General features: G+C 47.7%; 2 non-coding genes across 2 annotated transcripts; both read right to left on the bottom strand.

Annotated features, from left to right (window-relative positions):
* Window positions 1–2,531: 2,531 nt before the first annotated feature.
* trnak-uuu lies at window positions 2,532–2,604 on the bottom strand. The gene has a single exon. It is a non-coding gene; the product is annotated as a tRNA-Lys (tRNA).
* A 4,022-nt stretch (window positions 2,605–6,626) lies between these two features.
* On the bottom strand, window positions 6,627–6,699 carry trnak-uuu. Its single transcript has one exon. It is a non-coding gene; the product is annotated as a tRNA-Lys (tRNA).
* Between the last annotated feature and the right edge of the window lie 6,928 nt (window positions 6,700–13,627).

Here is a 13,627-nt window from a genome sequence, read left to right as displayed (position 1 = left end):
ACTATAATTGTTGGCCATTTCTCAGTGGCAGCCTCGTGAATTAGGTCATTGAATTGAATTGAATCGAATACTTTATAGTCACAGTGAAATTCTTTGCTTTCAATATGTATGCAAATAGTGGCCCATAAAGGGCGCTTGCATAGTTACAAATTCCCTCCCCTCACTCACGGTGCTCTCCGTCCCCCCCTCCCCCCCAGTGATATAGCACACAGCCCATAGAGCAGTACAGCACAGGAACAGGCCCTTCGGCCCACAATGCCTATGCCGCACATGATACCAAGTTAAACTGATCTCATCTGCCTGCACATGACCCAGCGATATGAATATTGACTTCTCTAACTCCAAGTAACCCTTGCATCCCCTCTCTCTCTCCGTCCCTCCCCCACCCTAGTCGTGGTACTAGTTTCACTGTCGTCCTGCTGAGTTTCACTGTTTATATCACTTGTTATCACCTTCTCCACAAGCAACAATGGATCATTGTGGGCTCCACCTTCCCTTGATCATAGTCGCTGGCTTTGATTTGTCCTTTTGCATACCTTTCATTCATTTTCCCTATGTACCTTCTCATATCTCTCGTTTCACTCTCCCCTGACTCTCAGTCTGATGAAGGGTCCAGACCCAAAACGTCGCCTATTCCTTTTCTCCAGAGATGCTGCCTGACCGCTGAGTTACTCCAGCTTTTTGTTTCTATCATCCATATCCCTCTATTCCCTGCACTTCCACGGGCCTATCTAAAACCTCTTAAATGTCACTATCGTATCTGCCTCCACCACCTCCCCCGGCAACATGCTCCAGGTCCTCACCACCACTCTGTGTAGCTCCACCTTCAAATCCCTCTGGTGACTTGTCATTGTCACTGTGTAAAGGCCACAAGGCCTGAGGAGAGTGTTGGCCTGGTGTAGGTACTGCCCTTCCAGTACGATGGAGTCATAGAGTCTTACAGTGTGGAAACAGGCCCTTCAGCCCAACTTGCCCACACCAGCCAACATGTCCCATCTACGCTGGTCCCACCTGCCTTGTGTTTGGCCCACATCCCTCCAAACCTGTCCCTGTCAAACTGTTTCTTAAACATTGCGATAGTCCCTGCCTTAACTACCTCCTCCGGCAGCTTGTTCCATACACCCACCACCCTTTATGCGAAAACATTACCCCTCAGGTTCCTATTAAATCTTTTCCCCTTCACCTTAAACCTATGTCCTCTGTTTCTTGATTCCCCTACGCTAGGCAAGAGACTGGGCATCTACCCGATCTATTCCTCTCCCAATTTTGTACAAGATGTGGAACTAAAGTCTTGTTCACTCTCTGAAGTCAAATCCAATAATTCTGTGGTGCAGTGGTTGTTGGCCAGTATATATTGCTTGATCGCGATATGCAAATAGTTCACCTGATCCGTTTACTGTGCACAAACTGTGGCATCAATGGTAACCACACCTCAAAAGTGTTTGTGTAGGAAGGAACTGCAGATGCTGGTTTAAACCGAAGATAGACACAGAATGCTGGAGTAACTCAGCGGGACAGACAGCATCTCTGGAGAAAAGGCATAAGTGACATTTCGGGTTGAAGTCTGAGGTTCTTCAGTCTGAAGAAGGGTCTCACCTCAAAAGTATTTATTCGGCTCTAAACCACTTTGAAACCTAAGGATGTTACGGGTGCTATATTAATGCAGTCTCTTTCATCATGGACCTACCCAAAACAAAATTAAATAATTTCTATAATTCCCTAGACGGCCTGTCCCACTTGGCCATCATTTGCGCGCCATTTACACGACCTCCAAAAATGTGGTTGGCGCGTTGTGACTCACGGGTAGCGTGTGGGTAGCTCGGGATGGGCGCATGGAGAGGCGTGGAGGAGTGTGAATTTGTGCGTGGTATCGTGCTGCACAAAATCCTCGCTCGCCACCTGCGTGACGTATCGCGAACGTACGCTGACGCATTGGCGTCGCACGCTGACGTCCCGACGTCTCACGTGTATCGCGTGGTGAAAAGCGGTTACGTCACCTTGCATAACCATTCGTCACCGCGCGCCGCAGGGTATTCTAATGACGTCACGCGCACCAGGCGGAATGATGACGCGTGATTTGCGTCGTAACGACGCGTCAACCTATTTTACATATGACGCGTAAATGAGGCGCAAATGACGGCCAAGTGGGACAGGCCCTTAGGTAGACATTTTCCCTATAATTCCCTAATTCCTTTTGCTTTATTATCTTTCCTTGACATTCCTTTTCTTTGGTTAATATTAAGTTATATTCAGGCCATAACAAATCAATCTTACAGCAGCATATAATGTCGTGATATGAAAATAGATTTGTCTAACTTCAAGTCACTTCAAGTCGCATGCATCCCCTCAGCCAACTATGAACCATTCTACATTTCCTTATCACCATCCACTTTGATCTGTAATTTTCACACCTTACCCTTCTATAGCTCTAGTCTCCTTCTCCCCTGACTCTCAGTCTGAAGAAGGGTCTCGACCTGAAACGCCATTGGATCAACGTGGATGTGGTGACAACGTCCACAATATAAAGGCAGCGCCTGAACAGGGACTTGAACCCTGGACCCTCAGATTAAAAGTCTGATGCTCTACCGACTGAGCTATCCAGGCTCTGAGGTTTATCATTGCCACATGTGCCAAGTGAACAGCTGAACAGTCCACATACAAACACATCAGATATATCATACAATAGAGTCAAACTCAAGTACATGATGATGATATTGCTACATGGACCCATTTGATGGAGGTTGAGGGGGGACCTCATTGAAACTTACAGAATAATGAAAGGCATAGATAGAGTGGATGTGGAAAGGATGTTTCCACTGGTGGGAGAGTCCAGGACCAGAGGTCGTAGCCTCAGAATTAAAGGGCGCTCTTGCAGAAAGGAAGTGAGGAGGAACTTCTTTAGTCAGAGGGTTGTAAATCTGGAGAACTCATTGCCACAGAAGGCTGTGAAGGCCAAGTTAGTGGATATTTTTAAGGCAGAGTTAGACAAAGTCTTGATTAGAACGGGTGTCAAGGGTTATGGGGAGAAGGCAGGAAAATGGGATTAGGAGGCAGCGATCAACTATGATTGAATGGTGGAGTAGACTCGATGGGCCGAATGGCCTAATTCTACTATAAGTTACAAACTTGTGAACCTAGGTAGAGTGACATTCTTTTGTCTAGTTTTCGATGCACTCTCCCATCACACACAGCTTCCGTGATGTACTGGGTCTGAAGTAACACTACGGGATTACAACACTTACATCAAACTCCACTTTTCACAGTTTACTTGAGATAATCATTGCCAGGTTTCACTAACATAGCCAGTGCAAAAAGTGTGAGCAAACGCATTAAACAAGATAGCAGAATAAGTGAGCTTCACTCCTCAATACAGATAAATAGACAATAGGTGCAGGAGTAGGCCATTTGGCCCTTCGAGCCAGCACCGCCATTCAATGTGATCATGGCTGATCATCCCCAATCAGTACCCCGTTCCTGCCTTCTCCCCACATCCCCTGAGTCCGCTATTTTTAAGAGCCCTATCTAGCTCTCTCTTGAGAGCTTCCAGAGAACCTGCCTCCACCGCCCTCTGAGGCAGAGAATTCCACAGACTCACCACTCTCTGTGAGAAAAAGTGTTTCTTCCTCTCCGTTCTAAATGGCTTACTCCTTATACTTAAACTGTAGCCCCTGGTTCTGGACTCCCCCAACATCGGGAACATGTTTCCTGCCTCTAGTGTGTCCAAGCCCTTAACAATCTTATATGTTTCAATGAGATGCCCTCTCATCCTTCTAAACTGTAGAGTGTACAAGCCCAGCTGCTCCATTCTCTCAGCATATGACAGTCACGCCATCCCAGGAATTAACCTTGTAAACCTACGCTGCACTCCCTCAATAGCAAGAATGTCCTTCCTCAAATTAGGTGTCCTCCTAACTCCTGAAAGAAACAGTCCATTGTAGCTGGATGTCAATTTGGGATCAATGCACAAAGGTTTTTAAGGCAGAGGTTGATGGTTTCTTGATTAATATGGGTGTCGGGGGTTATGGGGAGAAGGCAGGAGCATGGGGTTGAGAGGGAGAGATAGATCAGCCATGATGGAATGGTAGAGTAGACTAGATGGGCCAAATGGCCTAATTCTGCTCCTATCGCTCATGAAGTTAATATCTATTAAAGAGGCAAAGATCCTATAGGTGTGGAGATTCAGTCTTCACCCTGCGATGTTCTGATGGACAATTACATTTTGTGTTTCCCCTTCTGAGACTCAACGCCCGGAGAAGTCACCAAGGTGTACTTTGGCTCTGAAGGTCGGGTGGTAGCACAGGGCAGTACCATAAAATGATCAGTGTCTAGGTCCACAAACGAGGCCCTGTAATGGTCCACAGTCTTTAGACCTTAGATAAAGCTTGGAAACAGGCCCTTCGGCCCATCGAGCGATCCACGCACACTAACACTATCCTACACACACTGGGGACAACTTACAATTTTAACGAAGCCTATTTACTTACAAACCTGTACGTCTTTGGAGTGTGGGAGGAAGCCAGAGCTCCCAGAGAAAACCCACGCGGTCACGGGGAGAACGTGCAAACTTCGTACAGACAGCACCGTAGCCAGGATCTCAGCAACTCTACCATTGTGCCACCGTGCTACCCTCAGGATGGTCATAGTCATGACGCATGGAAAGAGGCCCTTTGGCCCTACTTGCCCATGTCAACAAAGATGCTCCATCTACAGTTGTCCTACTGGCTGGTTTCGCCCAAGGGACTGGTACCATCCTGCCTGCAGATGGAACCAGAGGCATCGGGGTGGGTGATCACTGATGGTCAGAGATAAGGGGAGGCAGCTTCAATAAATGAAGAACCTCTGTGCAAACTCTTGGGGTATCTGAATGGCACAATGCCTATCAACGCATCAGCATTGTTCCCACATTTATCGCGCAGATTTAAATTTCATAAATTCATAAGCTAAAGGAACAGAATTAGGCCATTCGGTCCATCAAGTCTACTCTGGCATTCAATCATGGCTAGATAGACACAAAATGCTGGAGTAACTCAGCGGGACCGGCAGCATCTCTGGAGGGAAGGCATGGGTGACGTTTCGGGTCGAGACCCTTCTTCAGATTGAGAGTCGGGGTAGAGGGAGATTAGAGATATAGAAGGGTGAGGTGTGAGAACGACAGATCAAAGCAGATGCTGATAAGGAAATATAGAATGTTTCATCGTTAGCTGAGGGGAAGGTGACAACGAGGCATACAATCAGTAATATTTAATCAGGAGGACAGTGGAATTAGTCAGAGAACTCGGACGGGGCAGGGTCGAAGACAGAGAAAGCTACAGTTACTTGAAGTTAGAGAATTCAATAGCCATGCCACTGGGTTGTTGATAATAATAATAATAATGGATGGGATTTATATAGCGCCTTTCTAATACTCAAGGCGCTTTACATCGCATTATTCATTCACTCCTCAGTCACACTCGGTGGTGGTAAGCTACTTCTGTAGCCACAGCTGCCCTGGGGCAGACTGACGGAAGCGTGGCTGCCAATCTGCGCCTACGGCCCCTCCGACCACCACCAGTCACTCACACACATTCACACACATTCACACAATGGCTGATCTACCTTTCCCTCTTAAGTCCATTCTCCTGCCTTCCCTCACACAATGTAAACTGGTCATCTTGGACCATCTCCAGAATAAGTGACTACTCTTTCACCGCAAAGAGTTAAAGGGTTCATCTCGACTTCTTGTACAACAGCACCATGTAGTGGCGTTTCCAACTGAGTGCTGCATCGTTCCTTTATAATAATGAAATCAGAAAGGCAACAGTGGCGCAGCGGTAGTTCCTGCCTCACAGCGCCAGAGACCCGGGTTCACTCACGACTACGGCCACTAACAGAACTGTTTGCACGTTCTCCCTGTGACCGCGTGGGTTTCCTCCAGGTGCTCCAGTTGCCTCCTACATCACTCAGACATGCTGGTTTGTACGTTAAATGGGTTCTGTAAATTGCCCCTAGTGTGTAGGACAGTGTTGGTGTACGGGGTGATCGCTGGTCGGCTCAGCCTCAGTGGCCCATAGGGCCTGTTTCTGCGCTGTACCAGGGTTCGATTCTGGCCATGGGTGCGTGTCTGTACGGAGTTTGTACGCTCTCCCCGTTACCTGCGTGCGTTTTCTCAGCGAATTTTGGTTTCCTCCCACACTCCAAAGACGTACAGGTTTGTAGGTTAAATGGCTTGGTGTAAATGTAAAAATTGTCTCCAGTGTGTGTGTGTGTGTGTAAAGGTGCGGGTATTGCTGGTTGGTGCGGACTCGGTGGGCCGAAGGGCCTGTTTCCGCGCTGTATCTCAAAACTAACATCCACCACCCTCTGTGTAAAAACTGTCCCTCAGGTTTAAAATCATCCCCCTCACCAAGACTAAAACCAATACACTAGTTCCATCCTACACACTGGGGACAATTTAAAGAAGCCAATGAACATACAAACCTGTACGTCTTTGGAGTGTGGGAGGAGAAGAAACAGGAGCAGGAGACAGGGAGAACGTGCAAACTCCGTACATACAGCACCGTAGTCTCCGGTCTGGTAAAGCAGCACCGTGCCGCCATAAGCAGCACAGACGGTCAGGATTGAGCCGGGGTCACTGGCGTCCACAATAGCACCTGAACAGGGACTTGAACCCTGGACCCTCAGATTAAAAGTCTGATGCTCTACCGACTGAGCTATCCAGGCTCTGAGGTTTGGGTTTGGGTTTGGGTTTAGGTTTATTATTGTCACATGTACTGAGGTACAGTGAACAGCTGACCAGTACACATCAGAACACATCAGATATACCATACATAAATACAATTGAGTCAAACTCAAGTACATGCTGATGATACTTTATGGTCACATGTGCCTGTGTACCTACGAGGTACAATGAAATTCTTTTGGATTCAATCCAGTAAAATCATACTACAGATAAGCAGCGGCTCGGCTCTGGCTGCAGCGGCTCTCCGGCAGTCCTGTTTGTTTTGTGTTTTTTGGGTTGTTTATTTTCGTTTTGGTTAGTCTAGTTTTGGTTTTTAGTTTGTGTTTTGGGGGGGGGGGGGGGTTGAAACGGGGCTTGCTGTCTCTCCCTGCGGGGGAATGCGACTTTTTTGTCGTATTCCCCTTCTCTGCCTCCGTCTGCGCTGAGGCCTAATGGCGGAGCTGGCGACCTCGAGGCTCAGGAGGCAGAGCCCGCCAGGACTCGCACTGAGCTCGCTCCCGTGAGGACGGCCCGGCTCGGGGCTGGAACAGGGCTTTCGTGAGGGGCTGTGACGGCCGGCCCGAGGAAGGAACGGTGCTCCCGTCGGAGTAGCCGAGCTCGGGGAGGTACGGCGTTCCCAGCCCGAGGGAGGAGCGGCGCCCGGTCGGGGCGGCCCAGCCCGAGGGAGAAGCGGCGCCCGGTCGGGGCGGCCCAGCCCGAGGGAGGAGCGGCGCCCAGTCGGGGCGGCCTGGCGCGAGGGAGGAGCGGCGGCCTGGCGCGAGGCTGAGACGGTGGCAGTACTCACGTGAGGGCGATCCGGCTCGGGGCTGGAACGATGCTCCGGGGGCTGGGACGGCAGTTCTGGTGGCGGTGGCCTGAGACCGGGGGTTCGGCCGCGGGCCAGCGGCTGCGTCAGCAGGTCTGGTGAGCGGCAGCTTCGACTACCCCGGGCCGCGGTGTTTGAGCCGCAGGACAGGTTTTAACATCGCCCGGGGGGTATCGCCTCAGCGCAGAAGGAGAAGAGGAGGGAAGAGACTGCAGCCCTAAGACTTTTGCCTCCATCACAGTGAGGAGATGTTGGGTGGACTCACTGTGGTGGATGTTAATATGTGTTTATTGTTGTTTTTTATTGTATTGTATTGTATGTATGACTGCTTAAATTTCGTTCAGACTTCGGTCTGGATGACAATAAAAGGCTATTCTATTCTATTCTAAGCACAATCGTAGATAAGTACTAAAGTGCTTCACTGAGACACTACACAAAGAGTCGCCATGTTTCTGGCGCACACAAAGTTTCAAAGTTCTTAAGAGTGCAGCCTTAGCCTTGAAGGCCCGTTACCATGGCGACACCGATCCTCTCCTCTGTCTGCCGCCATCTTGAAATCGGCCCTTTGTCCAGCGTCCACCGCTGTCGCCAACTCCCTCCTCCCCGGTTCCTGGACCTCGGGGTCTAGCAGGAGACGAGCCGTGGATGACTCCGAATGGGTTGGCGATTCCGTGCCGGGCGAGCTAGGCCTTGTGTTGGGGTGTGGCCGCGGCTCACCGGGACATTCAATAGGGAGAGCAGGCGAAGATGCAGAGTGCAGCATATAGTTCTCAGCACTGCAGAGTATCAGTTCCTGAGACAAAGTCCAATGCCCACAATGGGGTAGAGGTGAATCGTACAGTACTCTAGGGTGTGGAAGTACTGTTCAGAAGCCTTATAACAGAGGAGAAGAAGCTGTTCCTGAGTCTGGTGGTGTTCACTTTCAAAGCTTCTGTACCTTCTGCCCAACGGGAGTAGGCATTGTGGTTATCTTCGAGTTACTCCATGAAGGCGCTAGACATCGATGTGGAGTCCTGGGAGATCCTTGCAGCTGACCGCACAAGGTGGAGAAGTGTCCTGAACCAACATCTCAAAACGGGGGAAGAGAAACTGTTGAACGCAGCGGCAGACAAGCGGGCCCGCAGAAAGGGGCGCAGCGACTTCAACAAACCAGAGACCACACACACAAATGTGACCTTTGCCACAGAGACTGTCACTCCTGCATTGGTCTCTTCAGCCACAAGCGACGCTGCTCCAGCCGAGGTTCGGAGCAAGCGGCCAACAACTAGCGTGCATCACCCATGGTCAGTCATGACCGAGGGGGGCCTACCAACTCCAACATTTTGTGTCTGTCTTCGAATGAAACCAGCATCTGCAGTTCCTTCCTGCACGCTCTGCCTAACAGAAGTTATAGGAAAGGCAAATAAAGTAAAAGACTGCTGTGGAGGCCATGTCATTATGTATGTTTGAGGCAGAGATTAACAGATACTTGTTTGTAAGGGTGCCATGGGTTATGGGGAGAAGGCAGGAGAATGGTTGTGCTCATTTATCTTTTCCTCTCAACATTTTTCCTCTCAAAAGTCCTAGAAAGAGTTCTGCTGGATAGAGTAAATGAGTTTGTTAACTCCACAGATAACCAGTTTGGCTTTAAAGCTAAACATGGCACTGACTTATGCATATATGCCCTAAAGGAGATTGTAAACAAATATAGAGGCAAAAACTCTTCAATCCTTATGTGCTTTATTGATGCTTCCAAAGCCTTTGACCGTGTTAATCACAGAAAGCTGTTTGGTAAAATGAGTCAAAGAGGGGTGCCTGAATACATTGTTAGAATTCTGGCCTACTGGTATGCCCACCAGACTATGCAAATAAAATGGGGCAATAGGGTCTCAGCCCCATTTGTGGTTAGCAATGGTGTTAGACAAGGGGGAATTTTGTCCCCAGTCCTTTTTAATCTATATATTGATGATCTGTCTAAACAATTGAAAGCCTGTAACACTGGGTGCATGATTGGTAATATTTTAGTGAACCATATTATGTATGCAGATGATCTTGTGGTCTATAGTCCATCTAGCGCTGGTCTCCAGCAGCTTCTTACTATATGTTCTGTGTATGGTGTGGAACATGACATTAAATATAATGCTAGTAAGAGTGCTGTTATGGTCTGTAGAACCAAAGAGGATAAATGTCTAAAATATCCTGTTTTTAAATTGTCTGACAACAATCTTAGTGTCTGTAATAAGGTAAAATATCTAGGGCATATTATTACAGAACAAATGACAGATGATGAGGATATTTATAGGCAACGACGCATGCTGTATGTACAGGCAAATATCCTCTTGCGTAAATTTGGTGCGTGTGCAGATGTGGTGAAGATGTCGCTATTTAGAGCATACTGCACACCACTCTACACTGCGCACCTGTGGTCGAACTATTTAAAGGCAAGTATGCAGAGACTAAAGGTGGTATATAACGATGCCATGAGAACACTGCTAAGGCAACCTAGATGGTGAAGTGCCAGTAATATGTTTGTGGCTGCAGGAGTCAGTACTTTAGAAGCTATCCTAAGACACCACATGTATAAATTCATTTGCAGGATAAATGACTAAAAATGTGCTTATTGTGGCCTTGACAAACATAAGGGTTAGCACTACACGCTACGAATCCCAGTTGTGGAGACACTGGTATCGTTGTCTCGTTGTAGGACATTGATCATCTTTTAATCTGGATTTTTAACTTAAGTATTGTGGGGTTTTGTTAAATATAAATTATGATGTTTTTATGTGATATACCATGATTTTATATATATTTATGATATTTGATATGCAATGCATTTTTAATGTAATGTTGCCCCTTGTCTGGACCTTGAGTCCGTAATAAAGTTTATTATTATTATTATTATTATTATTATTATTATTATTATTATTATTATTATTATTATTATTATTATTATTATTATTATTATTATTATTATTATTATTATTATTATTATTATTATTATTATCCTGCCTTCCCCCCTTAGCTCCTGACACCCGTACTAATCAAGTATCTGTTAATCTCCGCCTTAAAAATATCCATTGACTTGGCCTCCACAGCCATCTGTGGTAATGAATTCCATAATAAATTAGAAAATATTTAATTAATTGTGTCAGCTAACAACTAGATGCAATATAAACCCACTGCGTCTGGGAGGAGGCAGCTTCCCTTAAAAACAGTGCGTACGAAGGAACTGCAGATGCTGGTTTACACTGAAGATACGTAGACACAAAATGCTGGAGTAACTCAGCGGGTCGGGCAGTATCTGGAGAGAAGGAATGGGTGTCGTTTCGGGTTGAGACCCTTCTTCAGACTAAAACAGGGCAGATGAGCGTGAAGTGCTGAGTGAGTTCACAGTCATAGAGACATACAGCATGGAAACAGACCCTTCGGCCCAACTCGCTCATGCTGACCCAGATGGCATCTTAGCTAGTCCTAATTGCCTGTGTTTGGCCCGTATTGCTCTAAATCTTTCCTATCCATGTATCTGTCCAAATTACTTTGTAGAGAACGAGAGCGAGATATAGCATGGAAACAGGCCCTTGGGGCCACGAGTCTGCCCTGACCAGCGATCCCCGCACACTAGCACCATCCTACACACTAGGGACAATTTACCGAAGATATTTAATCTACAAACCCTCACGTCTTTGGACTGTGGGAGCAAACTGGAGCACCCGGAGAAAATCCACGTGGTCACCAAGCAACCGCAGTCGGGATCGAACCCGGGTCACTGGCGTTGAGAGGCAGCAACTCTACTGCTGCGCCACCATGATGCCCTAGATGGTGTTTAAATGCTGCTATAATACCCGCCCCAGCAACTTCTCCTGGCAGTTCATTCAAAACACCCACCAGTCCTCCGAGTGAAAAAGTTGCCCCTCGGGTTCCTATGAAATCGTTCCCTCGCATCTTAAGCCTACTGTTTGCCCTCTGGTTCTTGATTCCCCTACTCTGCGTAAAGGACATTGCATTCACCTCTATTCCCCTCATTAAAGGGACAGCAGTTCTGTTTGGAGAGAGATGGTGGAATCTGCAGCAAAAAAACAGCAGGAGGAACTCAGGAACGGGCAGCATCTGTGGAAGGCCAGTGTTTCGAGTCAAAGTCAGGGTTGAGATGCAGAGGGAAGAGAGCCAGTGCAGAGAGGCGGTGAGTGATAGGTGGAAGCAGGCGTGGGGAGGGGGTATGATAGAGCCGGGTAGGGGAGGGGGAGCCTGGAGGGAGGGACAGAGATCGGGAAGTGATGAGTGGAAGCAACAAAAGGCTGCAGATTCTTCAACCTGTTAAATATGGAAGGTGAACCAGGTAAGAGAGGGATGGTGGGCAGATGGAACCAGAGGGGTAGGAAATGGGAGGGGGGTTGAAGTTAGTGGCAAAGTTGATGAAATTGATAGGTCCCATGTGAGTGTGGAGGAGGCCCTTCAGCCCACAATGTCTGTGCTGTACATGATGCCAAAACCATCTCTTATCCACCTGTGCATTGTCCATATCCCTCCATTCCCTGCAGATACATGCACCTATGCAAAAGCCTCTCAAACGCCACTATCATATCTGCCTCCACCACCACCCCTGGTAGCGCGTTCCAGGCACCCACCGCTCTCTGTGTAAAAACGTTGCCCCCGCACATTTCCTTTAAACTTTTCCCCCTTCACCCAGTTTGGTGTTGAGCAGATTATTGGAAAATACAGAGCTGGATCAGCAGCAGGTAGCAATGATTAACCTGTATGATGTGAATGACCACGAGAATGTTTGTGAAGAGTGTTTGTCCCGACCCTGGCATCTTGAGCCACACTGGGGACAGTCATCCCATCAAAGTACACCCAACAATACCCTTTGCCTCCTGCCACGGAGGAGATTGTGGAGTCTAGTCGCTAATCTCCTTGGATCTCTTGTGTTCTGTTGTTGACCATGTGGGAGTTTATCAAAGCCTTGTCAACATTGGTGTGAACCCTCATCAACAACACTGTCCCAAACAACCTTCCTTATTACCTCCTCCAAACCTTCAGTTAAGGAAGACATCAGCTTCTCTTAACAAATCCATCTCATAGTCCTACAGTGTAGAAAAAGGCCCTTCACCCCAACTTGCCCACACCAGCCAACATGTCCCATCTACACTAGTCCCACCCGCCTGTTCTTTTAACAAAGGGCGGCACCTTTGTATAGTGGTAGAGCTACTGCCTTACAGCGTCAGAGACCCAGGTTCGATCCTGACTACAGGTGCTGTCTGTACGGAGTTTGTACGTTCTCCCTGTCACCCCACGTGGGTTTCCTCCGAGACCTTCGGTTTCCTCCCACACTCCAAAGACGTACAGGTTCGTAAATTAATTGGCTTGGTGTAAATGTAAATTGTCGCTAGTGTGTGTAGGATTGCCGGTCAGCATGGACTCGGTGGGCCGAAGGGCCTGTTTCCGCGCTGTATCTCTGAACTGAACTTAACTAGTGAGGGGAATGGATAGGGTGAATGCACAGAATCTTTTACCCAAGGGTGGGGAATCAAAAAGAGGAGATTGGTTTAAGGTGAGAGGGGATTTAATTTGATTGGTACCTGATTGGGTATTTTTCACTCAGAGGGAGGTGGGTACATGGAACGAGTTGTCAGAGGAGTTAATTGAGGCAGATACACTCGCAGCACTTAAAATACACTTGGACAGGGACATAGATAGAAAGGGTTTAGAGGGATATGGCACAAACACGGGCAAATGGGACATCGGGGTCAGCATGGACAAGTTGGGCCGAAGGGCCTGTTTCCGTGCTGTTTGAATCTGACTGTGAACTCACTCAGCATTTCACTCTCGTCTGCCCTGTTTTAGTCTGAAGACCCGAAATGTCACCCATTCCGTCTTTCCAGAGATGCCGCCTGTCCCGCTGAGTTACTCCAGCACTTTGTGTGAACCAGCATCTGCTTTTCCTTCCTACACACTGTTTTAAAGGGAGGCTGGATCTTCCCAGAGGCAGCAGGTTGATAAATATAACCATAGCAGCTAATAGTTAGCTGACACAAATAAACCTAAATAATTTAAAAAATCTTATTTATTATGGATGGCTGCGGAGGATATTTTTAAGGCGGAGATTGATAGATACTTGATTAACACGG

Source organism: Amblyraja radiata, chromosome 37 (genome assembly GCF_010909765.2).
Source record: "Amblyraja radiata isolate CabotCenter1 chromosome 37, sAmbRad1.1.pri, whole genome shotgun sequence".
In the NCBI taxonomy this organism is placed as follows: Eukaryota; Metazoa; Chordata; class Chondrichthyes; order Rajiformes; family Rajidae; genus Amblyraja; species Amblyraja radiata.
The sequence above is the reverse complement of the archived record's forward strand: the minus strand, read 5'-3'. Positions and strand labels throughout refer to the sequence as shown.